The sequence below is a fragment of the Schistocerca nitens genome, chromosome 6, assembly GCF_023898315.1.
Source record: "Schistocerca nitens isolate TAMUIC-IGC-003100 chromosome 6, iqSchNite1.1, whole genome shotgun sequence".
Lineage (NCBI taxonomy): Eukaryota > Metazoa > Arthropoda > Insecta > Orthoptera > Acrididae > Schistocerca > Schistocerca nitens.
In genome coordinates this window covers 516,142,383-516,153,377 of record NC_064619.1, presented here as the reverse complement: position 1 = coordinate 516,153,377, position 10,995 = coordinate 516,142,383, and the positions used below count along the sequence as shown (strand labels likewise).

The window sequence follows — 10,995 nt, the reverse complement described above, 5'->3', positions numbered from 1 at the left end:
AAAGTGGTTCGGCTAAGGAACGTGGTATGACACCGCTATCTGCAACTCCCTCATGACGCCGCCACTAGATATTTCTTCAGCGTTCGTAATGTATTCTGTCTCGATACCATGTCAGAGGCTCTGCGATATATCCACTGCGTTATATAGTAAATGACTGATTTAGAAGGATCACAAGCAGTGGTAGATGATATGCTGACTGAGGTCATAAGAAATGTACACTAGCTTTTCCGATCTATAGTCTTAGGCTATCTGCTAGAAATGACGTCTATTATTTGGAATCAAGTCTTTCCATTCAACCACATACTTGCATTGGATCCTATGGAGAAGTCGTCTAATGGTTAGAGCCATAAGTGAATCGTATTTCTGGCACTCTCCTATCTCGAGTCCCCTTACAGCCAGAAGTGAATCACATTTCTGGCACTCTCATAACTCGAAACGAGTCAACTTTCTCGAATCTACAGTAAAATTCCAACGTGGTTTTAGTCATTCCCAACGCATATTGCGCTTTATGCATGTGATCGTTCCAATTTAAGTCAGAACTGGGTAGAAATCGGAGAAAGCCATATCCACCAGCTTCTACAACCTGTGCAGAAACAGAGCGACCTGAGTTAGCTTGACAGGACCATGTTTTGACCATTCGGTGTAAATGGGCACATTGTGGTATGTCCCCAAACTATATACAGATACTACAGTCCGAAGCAGATCCACATCCCTCAGGTCCCATTCATGTCCATCAGCCCACCATGCTAGCATCGTTATTTTGCACCATCCAACAGAGAAAAATTACGTAATATAAAAGCTCCACTAACTTCATCTGATAAAGAACTCGATAAGATTTTTACCACATCTCTCTCCTTCCACATATAGAAAACAAATACCATCTGTGTGCCGGAATCGAGCACATGTAACAATCCTATTAAATGTACAGGTATTTATCAACTACTCAGACCAGTTTAAAGTTTCATCACCTGTACTGGAGGAGGATGACCGTATCCCACAGAATATACTGTAAGTCACAAGAGATGCTCCCTGTGACCCTGTCTCGTTGTTTGAAACACTCTTTTTACACTGCCATACATTTTGTTTCTCCAACACGACTAAGAGGTCTGTGTCAGGTTCTAAACTGACATTAACACATTCTGATCCATGGCCTCTCGTAGAAAACCAGACCTGGCGCTGTGACACAATTGACGTCATTCAATAGGGCTGCTGTGACATCAGATGATGACGTGATTGACGTCATTCAAGATGGCTGCCTTGACGTCAGCTGATGACGTGAGTACTGTTACCCAAGATGACAGTTAAGTGCCACCCCCACCCCCCTCCTGCGAAACCCCACTGGTGGGATGTTTGAATTTTGGAGGGAAGATACGTCAACTGGGATACCTCTACATTTAAACTCATCTGTCACAATCAAAGAATAGCTGATGGCTCTGCGTTCCATTTCGACTGTTTCCTCATATTACACTCATGTATGCAATCACTGTTTCGGTGCTAGTCATCCACAGAAGGTGTTATCCATCCACAAAACTCTTTCTCCAACTCAAACTAGCGTTGTTAGTCAATCATTATGTGGTAGCCAACAGCGTGTCAGTGGACGGATGTGATGGAAAAGACGCCGCCGATGTACTGAAGTAATAATCATTTCAGTTGACAGTGTGAATAATTTTAGCAATTTTACAGTAATTTCAACGCCGACCAATGATGTGACAGCATGTTTCCCAATTTTAGTATCATAGCTAAACCACCCCTTCTCCACTTTGCGAGTATCATTCGGAATGTAGATAGATGACTGTGCAGTACATCCATTAATTGTCAATTGTCCACTACATCCATCATCAAAGTATACCAGACATCGCTCTAAATATTTCTAGCACCTCGAGCATAGTGCATAATTTACCATCTATCACTATGCGGATGGGAGTCACAGAGCATTCTCTCAGTCTTCGGATAAAAATAGAGACTAAAATGCTTCCACGCACTGTCTTTGATGACCCGCCGTGCGATTTAATCTGCAGCTGACCGGAACTAGTCTGCTACATTCCGCACCTCGTGACTGAATGGAGCTAGCCGAGTCCTCTCCCATCCAAGTACACAAGATTTCTCCAGATGCTCCCATGTCGGGGAGGTATAGTAACAGATTTGAAAGTGTTGTGAAGTAATAGCAGATGGTTATGAAGAATAAGAAACGGGTGACTTTTATGTATGATGGAGATCCAGATGGAAGGAGTTCGAAGCATTTTACGTAAATAAACTGCGCTGTCAATTCCTAAGTATGGTTCTAGAGTCCAGGAACAGTACCTGGAAGGTATTGGTAAGAGAGAACATAGACACATGCCCTCCCAAGGCTACAATATTCCGCACTTATAAAGCGAAAAAACTACTTGCTTAAAACAGTCGCTCCGTGTGATACACGCCCAATATAGCTTTCCAGATATGTATAGTATCCACTATCCACATCCGATTACGGTTCAGATATTATACTGTGCCCACATCAGTCCTTTGATCGTTAGTAATGGAGAAAAAATAAAAGTGTGTTTCACGGTAGTTAAGCACTTACGTGATTGATTTATTATTAGGTAAAATTTAAGGGATGTAAGTACTCGTATACGTCAGTGGCTACTGCTTAACTTTTTACAAGTGGGTACAAGTCGTTCAATTAAACGATGTTTTTTACGTGAAGTCATAGGATCTCAAAATGGTTCAAATGGTTCTGAGCACTATGGGACTCAACTGCTGTGGTCATTAGTCCCCTAGAACTTAGAACTACTTAAACCTAACTAACCTAAGGACATCACACACAACCATGCCCGAGGCAGGATTCGAACCTGCGACCGTAGCAGTCGCACGGTTCCGGACTGCGCGCCTAGAACCATAGGATCTCAGAGATTATCGATTCCATTAAAATGTAATCGAGGTGATCAGTTCATAGGAAAATCTTACGGGCATTTTCTTACAGCAGTGGCAAAAGCTGCATAAATCACTCTTCAGAAAGATACACTCATGTCCTTACCGAAGTAGGATTCGCCAAACGCGCCATCAATAAATTAGATAAACGATGCATTAGTGACCTCAAGGCAGTAAAATAACATGCAAGGATTCTCAGTAGCACTCGAGCGCCGAGCGGCCAGGAGCTGCCAAACAATTACTCACCTCGCTCCATGAAACGCTATCAAACTTGAGTAGCAGAGCTCTCACCTGAAACGCAAACAACCGGAGTAGTTAACACAGCGTTCCCTTTTGCCGGCGGGCTGAGTGCTCTGCAGAGCTGACAGAATTTGTCCCGAGTCGGGCCGAGGACAAAGTGCGGCATTTGGGCCGTCCTCTTAGCCGGCGTTGATGAGATTTAGACGCGGCGCCGCGCGGACAGTGCACAAACAGCGGCGGCACGTCAAAGCCGGCCGCCTCGGCCAGCTGACATAGTTAATTATACACGCCCGCAAAATGGACAACGGCTTTGGCGCCCCATCCGCGCCCGGTTTATACTGGACGCAATTACAGCTTGGTGTGTATTATTTCAGAGCTCTCCCTGCGCCCCGCTCTCTGGGCCGATGCGCCGACCCTATCCTCGCGACCATAAAGTTCCGTTGGACCACGGAGTACGTCTGTTTATTTTACGTCAACAACGCTATCGACCTCCTCATCGGTGAGTTAGTTACCGTCATCATAAATAACTACAATATGTTTACAATTGATTCGGCAGAAATGAAACCGAACTTCTTCTGGTACTTGTTAATGATGCTTTTCTACTGTGGCCACGTGGTGAAGAAAAAGTTCAAGATTTTTGCAGCATCTGAATTCATTCCACGAAAGTGGATGGATCATTGACGCATTCCGTTTACAGTAAACTCAGACATATAGACCTGTATTTGCAAGCGTCTAGTTATTACTACCCTTTCACAAACTATGGGCGTCTTTGGAATGTTGGAGCAGCGAACATATGTTGTGCCTTATACAGGCAGACTTCTAGAGGAGCTGGAATATCTGCAGTTAAAAAAAAAAATGTGTCTGATATCTTATGGGACTTAACTGCTAAGGTCACACCATCACTCCGCCTTCAGGCCACAAGTGGCCCACCGGGATCATCCGACCGCCGTGTCGTCCTCACTGAGGATGCGGTTAGAAGGGGCGTGTGGTCAGCACACCGCTCTGTCGGTCGTGTGATGGTTTTCTGTAACCGGAGCCGCCAAAATTCGGTCGAGTACCTCCTCAATTGGCATCACGAGGCTGAGTGCACCCCGATAAATGGCAACAGCGCATGGCGGCCCGGATGGTCACCCATCCAAGTGCCGGCCACGCCCGACAGCGCTTAACTTCGGTGATCTGACGGGAACCGGTGTATCCACTGCGGCAAGGTCGTTGCCAAGCTTACACACTACTTAACCCAAATTACGCTAAGGACAAACACACACACCCATGCCCGAGGCAGGACTCGAACCTCCGCCGGGACCAGCCGCACAGTCCATGACTGTATCTGCAGTCTGAGTTCAAAGATAATGGATATTGTCTATATCAGATCAGCACAGACTGGAGGAGGTAGAAACGTCACCACTCACAAGGTGAGGAGAAGGAGGTGTTCAAGCCCAAGTCATTACTCACGTACGTCTGCAATATTTTGCCAAAATCAGACGGAATCCTAGGGAAACTTTATGTTAATGTAATCTTCTGTAAACCTATACAGATCTGTGCTCTTTCCAGTTCGGTAAAGGACGATCTGGGAGTGCGGAGGGTTGAAATCTACGGAATACCTTGCTAGTGTGACTATTGTGGTCACATCACGCACACAGTACGTGCATTGAACACGATCACCACACTCGCCTTTCACAGCCGGTAAATGAGCCTTAGCTCAGCACTGTCTGACCGAAGAACGTTCTGTGTATTATTCTGCCACGGAAATCTTGGACTCGACGAGATTCCTTTCTTTAATTTTGTTACTGCATTTCGATTTGAGGGCTAGCAGCAGCGTAATAGGCCCCTCTACTGCCTACATAAATGTTGAAAAACACAATGAGAATATAAACAAACAACAAAAACAGGTGACAAACGGCGACATTGAAAAAAAACTGTAAAATTGCCGAAAGTTTTGGAATTTAATATATAAAAACACGGCGTTGACGATGCAGATGATGACACACAGTAAGTAGACAGGCACAATTAAAAAAAACACAGCGACAGTCTGGTTTCTGTTCACACGAGATAAAAAAACACAACTAGCGACAGTATGGTGGCTGTTCGCAACACTGGTAGGGGACGCACAACACTGAACACTCGCTATAGAGGGGACACGGCGGCAGACGGGGGCAGGGAAAGGAACTGTACCGATGAGGGGGAAAGACGAGATCCTCTTGCTATTCAGTTATTAATGAATATGTGGATATACCGGGTGATCAAATAGTCAGTATAAATTTGAAAACTGAATAAATCACGGAATAACGTAGATAGAGAGGTATAAATTGACACGCACGCTTGGTATGACATGGGGTTTTATTAGAACCAAAAAAATACAAAAGTTCAAAAATGTCCGTCAGATGGCCCTTCATCTGATCAGAATAGCAATAATTAGCATAACAAAGTAAGACAAAGCAAAGATGATGTTCTTTACAGGAGATGCTCAATATGTCCACCATCATTCCTCAACAATAGCTGTAGTCGAGGAATAATGTTGCGAACAGCACTGTAAAACATGTCCGGAGTTACCTGCGACTTCAGGTAACCCTAAAGCCAATAATTGCACGGATTGAGGTCTGGGGACCTGGGATAACAAGCATGACGAAAGTGGCGGCTGAGCACACGATCATCACCAAACGACGCGCGCAAGAGATCTTACACCCGTCTAGCAATATGGGGTGGAGCGCCATCCTGCATAAACATCGTACGTTCCAGCAGGTGTTTATCAGCCAGGCTGGGGATGATGCAATTCTGTAACATATCGGCGTACGTCTCACCCGTCACGGTAGCAGTTACAAAACCAGAATCACGCATTTCCTCCAAGAAAAAAGGCCCGATAACGTAGATGTGGTAAATCCAACCCATATCGTGACTTTCTCGTCGTGCAGTGGAGTTTCCACGACAGTTCTAGGATTTTCGGTAGCCCAAATTCTGCAGTTGTTGACGTTGACAGACCCTCGGAGCGTGAAATGAGCTTTGCCAGTCCACAACACGTTACTCAACCAAGCGTCATCTTCCGCCATCTTTTGAAACGTCCACACCGCAAATGCCCTACGCTTCAATAAATCGCCAGCTAATAGTTCACGATGCCGATGGATTTTGTACGGATAGCATCGGAGGGTACGCGTAAGTGCCAACCAAACAGTAGTGTATGGAATGCCGGTGCGACGTGCGACTGCACGAGCGCTGACTTCCCCGTGCATATTAGAACCCGCTAGTCTCCATTTCTTCCTGAACTGTCTCAGCAGCATTACACCTTGTGCTCGGTCGGCCACTACGGGGTCTACCGTCTAAACAACCCGTGGCTTCGAACTTCGAAAACATTCTCGCCACAGCTGCATTTGTTAACGGACCTTTACTCGTTCGAATCCCCTTCCTATGGCGATAGGATCGTAACGCTGAACTAGCACATTCCGCATTCTGATAATACAGCTTCACTAAAAGCGCCTTTTCAGGTAACGTCAACATGCTGCGACTGCTGGCGCATCTGATTCTCTCTCTCATTGCAGCTCCTTTTATACACGATTGTCATGAGCAGTCACTGACGTTTTGCTGTCGAGCGCCATCTGGCGGACATTTTGTGAACTTTGTTTTTTTTTTGTGCTAATAAAACCCCATGTCATTCCAAGCATGTGTGTCAATTTTTACCTCTCTGTCTTCATTATTCCGTGGTTTATTGATTTTTAAATTTATACTGACTTTTTGATCACCCGGTATGGTTGGCGGGAGATCTTAATCGTGAAGGTGGCTACTTAAACCTAGCCTAGAACCGCTCGGCCACCTCGGCCGACTGGACAGCTCAAAAATTAAGAGACGAGTGAAAAGGCCTTGGTATACCTAAGCTAAACAGAATATAGTTTACAAAACTAAGAATTCGAATAGTCTCAGGCGGCAAGTTTACAGTCAGCGTGTATCACCACTTTTGACTTACAACTGTGAGACATGAGCATCCATACGAAGACCATTAATAAGCTAGGGTAAGATCGGTGAGTCTGGACAGAAGCACATTGGGAATTACTGAGATAAGCAGAGAACCAAATTAATTGATCATAAAAGACTGGATAGGGAGACTTGATTATGGCTAGAGTAAAACTGAAATGGAGTTGGGCGGGATATGTAATCGAGCGAATGGATAGTGTATGGACCACATGGTTTTCGCTGAATTTCAAGATACAAGAAAAGACAGAGACGACGTATTTGAAGTTGCGCAATTGCCCTTAAAAATACAGGAGCAACGCATGGGAGTATAGATGCAGACCGTAATGCGTACCATAGTCCCAAGGAGTCGTTTATCCGACAGGGATGTGAAATCTCTGCTACTGATGATAATGGTGGTCGCTACAAGAGATACATATGATCAGCTTTACTTGGTCAACCGCTTCAGTATCTAGCAAATGTGTCCTTTAGTTATGACGCAATCCTGCAATGACACGTGGTGGCTATCATAAAGGTATTAAAAGTCTCCTTGGCAGATAATGTTCCATGGTGCTTCCAATTGTTACAATTCGTCCACTGATGTTGCTATAATGCAGAATGTTCCTGATGGAGTCCCACACATGCTGCGGAATGCCACTCAGGCTGACCCTTCCTTCTGGAGTGGTATAATGCTCTGCTTCAGTTGGGCTACTGAGACGCGGAAGAACTCAGATGATGAAAATGTAACGCAATGGATGAAAAAGGAATTCACTAACTATAAAATCAAAAACTTTGAAAGGGTACAGTACCGCCCGACATTGAAAATAGGTACAACATGCTTCATTATTTTTGTCAGAACAACACATTTTTTTTGTAAAATAACCCAATTTCAATTAATACAACGAAGCCAGATACCAGTGTGGGAAAGAATGACAATTTATTTATTTAATTGATCACATGTGCACTCCCACAAAATAAATCCCTACATCCAGTTTGGTGAGATCTGTGAAATGAATGAATGTATGGTCGTCTGCTAACCGCAGATAGTGAATGTGAATATATGATCATCTTTGAGACGATCCTTTGGCCACCTTTGGTGGGACCAAAGAGATGAAATTTACCGGAGCTTTGAGCGCCTGAAATGTGGCTGACCAATACGGTAGCATGGTCTTCCCCCACCTCGACAGAGGTGCGAGATGACCTAAAGAACGGCCATGTTTCAGCACTCTGCCGCTGGATCTTGTGCTGTTAAGACCTGTTTTAGTTGTGCTCCGTAATGACAAAAGAGTGGAGACATGGTGTGCATGTGGAATATTTAAGAGTAGTTTGAAATAATAATTTCTCTATTTCAGGAGCTTTTGTGGCGAGAATTAAATGTCAGGCAGGTAATATTAATGGGATTGTAGGAATCTTCAGAAGTGACCAACGGTCACAATGAAACCACGTGTAGCAATAAGTTGAAATACTTCTGTGTGCTTAAGTTAAGCTGAATTACTGGCGTGTGTACAATAAGTTGAAATATTTAAGAAATAGCGTGTGTACCATAAGTTCAAATATTTAAGAAATGGCGCGTGTAGGACTTGAAATTAGAGACGAGTACTTCCACGTGGTGAGAACTGTGTGAGTCTCAAACTGTGTATGAGACAAAAGATAAAGAGAAGTAAATTTGTGCTAATCGACTGCATCTGTTTTCAATCAAGTAGTAGAAATCCCAAGTCACTGTCTTAATTAATTTTATGTTCAACATTTGCATCTGGTGTTCAATAGCTGAATATAACATCAATGTGCACCCATTTTTAATTAAAAGTGATCAATTCTGAATAAATTAATGTCAACACTGCCACCGCAGTTCAATCAGGAGTCACAGGGCCATATTACTTTTTTGCGTTATCCGATATTGCGGCAGTTTTGTGCTCTCTGTTGATCTGTTACTCAATTAGTTGGGGTGAACACATGCCAAAATCAGCTAAGTGACGGGTGGGGTGTTACAAGTTTTATACAATATGGCGCGGTACCATACCCAGAAAACGTTTATGTCGATTCACAAAAAGTGTCAAGACTTTTACAAAATTTGGACTGATCTTGCATTATCCCAGAAAAGAGAATAATATAGGTCGTGCGATTTTCTGCTGAAACACTGGTTACCACCTCCCAGAGGAATATCTGTCTTCTTCAGAGGTGTTTATACTATTCAGGCAGTAGTATTATATGTTAGAACTGTCAAACCTTAGAAGCTTCTAATGATACCAGATACTATGACGTAGTTCAATGGTTGCAGTGGTCCACCATGATACGGGCAATTCATAAATCTGGATATCGAGGAAGAAATGAAAAAAAATCGCATTTCATTCATGTAGGTGATGAAAAACATATTTATAATATTCAATAAGCTTGTGGACAGACTGGCAAAAGAATCAATGAACATACTGAAAAACTTCACATATGTAGACACTGTTCTTTAGTTTAATTCATTAAAACTACCCTTTTAAGTGCCTTATAGAGCATTAAATCAAGATGTTATGCAAATCTGCTGTGTTTATAATATGAGCAGTCAACGAGTTGCATATATTTTCGCCTTCTTATTATCTTTATTTTTAATTCACTAACCTTCTTTCTACTTCTTATGACAATTGTAGTTCACCTTTTAGTTGCAATGAATCTGCCACGCAGTAGAGCAGATTTTGACAGGATTGAACAAGAAGGCAAGTCTCGAACGGGACAGCAATTAGTAGCAAGCCCTCGGCCTTCAGATAAATATCTTTACAGCCACCGGCGTGGTTGGGCACTAAATGTGTGACTCCACCCGCTGGAACAAACACTACAGTTTCGCTGAGAGTCACAATCCGGGCGCGGCCAGATGTAGAAAAGCGTTTCTGTCTCTGAAGTATACAACAGACTTCAGGCTTGGCGAAAATCTGAAACAAGCTTTCTCGTCGCAGTTTGCTGCAGTGCAGGGAGCAAAGGACGTGTCCCACCCCGCGCTGGGGAGGTGACGCTCTTGGAAGTCAAAATCTTACAATTTGCGCCGAGAACCAGTGGAAATCCTCCACCGACTCCAACGACCACCGTTGTTTAATTTTGCTCTTTCTAGAGAAACTCCGAACCGGATGTCAAAATAATGTGACTTTAGCATTATGTAGATAGAGAAATACTGATTGGCTTCAACGCCATGATATCAGCGAGGTGGTAGGAGACACTTCTCTGGCAAACGTAAAAATGTAACAACACCTGGGATTAGACACCAATTTTTCTCCTTTTTTGATCCACACTCTCTGCACTATGCTCTGTTCTATGGCTGGCCGAGCCCTGCAAGAAATGATAGTAAGAGGAAGAATGTGAATCTTCATAATTTCCAGCATGAGAGTCTGGACGATATGTAAAATGCACCACGACCAGTGTCGGCCACAATGCGGCAGTACAACCACTCACTGTGGTGAAGTATCGCTCAGCTCCAGCATAGTAAGGAAGTCAGGTGGCAAGACTCAATCCAATTTTTTTCTCTTTTACAGCTTTTTTTCTTTTCTCTTTAATCCATGCACAGTTTTGGTTAACGTCTGTAGTGCATATTCGAAGTCACTCAGGAAGGACAATTTGTCTCATGAATAAGAAGTAGGTAATCTGTGGGTTTCTGTTTCCCCTTTTTCAGCGTTAAACCAAACGTCAACTAATCCAATGAAATTCATTCTTTTTTTTAATGGGGCGTCTGGTTCATGTTTAATGTGATCATCAGTTGTTGAAATGCATATTCACTGCCAATTTTTGTGTGGTGAGAATACATGTTATTCATTGAACACAATATGTTTGCTTCAAATTTTATGTGTTACGAGAACAGATTCAAAGTAATACTAAATTTAAATTCGTGTTAAGTCAGATGCATTATTAAGTAGTGCCAAATTCAATTCATGCAAGTCA

The 10,995-nt window shown here is 43.3% G+C and overlaps 1 pseudogene; it reads right to left on the bottom strand.

Moving 5' to 3' along the window:
• Positions 1–4,246: 4,246 nt before the first annotated feature.
• Positions 4,247–4,364, bottom strand: LOC126263823 (5S ribosomal RNA; annotated as a pseudogene).
• Between the last annotated feature and the right edge of the window lie 6,631 nt (positions 4,365–10,995).